The sequence below is a fragment of the Colobus angolensis genome, unplaced genomic scaffold, assembly GCF_000951035.1.
Source record: "Colobus angolensis palliatus isolate OR3802 unplaced genomic scaffold, Cang.pa_1.0 Scaffold17, whole genome shotgun sequence".
Classification (NCBI taxonomy): domain Eukaryota; kingdom Metazoa; phylum Chordata; class Mammalia; order Primates; family Cercopithecidae; genus Colobus; species Colobus angolensis.
In genome coordinates this window covers 1,617,598-1,619,576 of record NW_012114821.1, presented here as the reverse complement: position 1 = coordinate 1,619,576, position 1,979 = coordinate 1,617,598, and the positions used below count along the sequence as shown (strand labels likewise).

At 58.8% G+C, this 1,979-nt stretch overlaps 2 protein-coding genes across 2 annotated transcripts in view; one reads left to right on the top strand and one right to left on the bottom strand.

Moving 5' to 3' along the window:
- GSDMD (gasdermin D) overlaps positions 1-1,979 on the top strand; it is a 23,731-nt gene that overhangs the window by 10,231 nt on the left and 11,521 nt on the right. The gene's annotated exons all lie outside the window — the stretch shown is intronic.
- Positions 1,152-1,979, bottom strand: part of LOC105508998 — a gene marked incomplete at its 5' end in the record, with an annotated part of 37,182 nt that continues 36,354 nt past the window's right edge. Inside the window, one exon of the mRNA XM_011938074.1 lies at positions 1,152-1,216. The remainder of the gene's footprint in view (positions 1,217-1,979) is intronic.

Genomic DNA, 1,979 nt, shown 5'->3' with positions numbered 1-1,979 from the left:
AAAAAAAAAAAAAAAAATACGCAAAAGAGCCAGGAGACAGCACAAGAAGGGACCCACAGGGCACCACCTCGTCCCCACTGTGTTCAGGCCTGGCAGTCGGACCCAAGCCCAAATGGCCCCATCCACAACCTCAGAGCGGCTGGGAGGGCCAGGTGTGAGGAATACCGTGTGCAGGGGCAGGCCCAAGGCCCCTGGCCCCGGGCCCACCGTGACTTAGGTCAGCAGGGCACTGAGGGAGCCTGTGCTGAGACTGGGTGTTGCTACTGGGCACTAGATTTTTAAAATGATACATATAATTATATAATTCCCATATCATACAATTCATCCATTTGAAGTGTGCAATTCTGTGGGTTTTAGCACATTCAGAGGTATGCAAACATCACCACGGCCAATATCAAAACACTTCCTCACCCCAGAAAGAAACCCCAAACCAGCAACCGTCGCTCCCACCCCCTCCCCCGGACACCGGCAGCGCCATCTCCCTTCTGCCCTCTGGGCGTGCCCATTCTGGACACGTCATGTGAGCGGGATCACGCCATCTGCTCCTTGTGCCTGGCTTTTCACTTAGCATGATGTCTCTGAGGTCTGTCTGTGTCGTCCAGTGCCTCAGGGTCTTGTTCCTTTTGACCGTGGGCGCCGTTCCATGGCCTGGATTCCAGCGCCTGGACTGGCCATGTTTAGTCTATGTGTGCCTCAGTGAATGGATGGGGTTTCCACCTTGCTGCTATGGCGAAGGACGCTGCTCTATGGCCAAGGATGCTGCCGCGAAGTTTGGTGCACAGGCATCTGTTTGAGTCTTTGCTTTTGGTTCCTGTGGGTGGAGCTAGGAGTGGAATTGCTGGGTCACAGGGTGACTCTTGGAGGAGCTGCCAGGCTTATTCCAGAGGGCCACACGGGTTGACATTCCCACCAGCACTGCACAGCATTCCAGTGACTCCATGTCACCCCGTGCTGGTTATTCACCTTTAGTAATACGACCATCCTTGTGGGTGTGCAGTATCTCTCTGCGGATTCCACTTGCATTTCCTTGATGACTAAGTATGTTGAGCATCTTTGCATTTGCTTGAGGGCAAGTTCTACATTTTGTACATCTTTGGAAGATCTGCCCAGACCCTTTGGCACAGGCCCAAAGTTGTTTGTTTGTTTGTTTTTGAGACAGAGTCTCACTCTGCCACCCAGGCTGGAGTACAATGGCATGATCTCGGCTCACTGCAACCTCCACCTCCCAGGTTCAAGCGATTCTCCTGCCTCAGCCTCCCGAGTAGCTGGGACTACAGGCATGCGCCACCACGCCCGGTTAATTTTGTATTTTCAGTAGAGACGGGGTTTCACCATGTTGGTCAGGTTGATCTTGAACTCCCGACCTCGGGTGATCCGCCCGGGCACAGGTCCAGAGTTTTAAGAAAAACCACAAAGTGCTATGAAGTTTGAGCCTACCAGGATGGGGCGCGCCAGGCCAAGGTTTCTCGGGAGGCACAAGGCTGGTGCTCCAGGCAGGCTTGCGGGAAGAGGGGGCAGGGAGGGGGCCGGGGCGGGCTCTCCGGGGCGGACAGTTCCGGGAGGGCGTCCTGGGCGGGCCCTGCGTCGGGTCGCAGTTTCACTTTTAGGTTTGGGCACCTCCAGCGGAATTGCGCTCGCCGGACAGCTCCCAGGGAGACCAGACGCGCCACCCTCGGGGCACCGACGGTCACGGTGAGCTGCGCCCCGCTCCCTCCCGCGGCCTGGCTGAAGCTCCTGGGTGGGGGCCGGTCGCTGGCTCCCGGGTCGGGGATGCTGGCCCTGCTGCGCCCCTGACGCACCGACGGTCACGGTGAGCTGCGCCCCGCTCCCTCCCGCGGCCTGGCTCAAGCTCCTGGGTGGGGGCCGGTCGCTGGCTCCCGGGTCGGGGATGCTGGCCCTGCTGCGCCCCTGACGGTCCCACGGTCCCAGCGTTCACCCGGAAGGCTCCGCGCCGCACACTGGGGCGGAAGCTCCAGGCT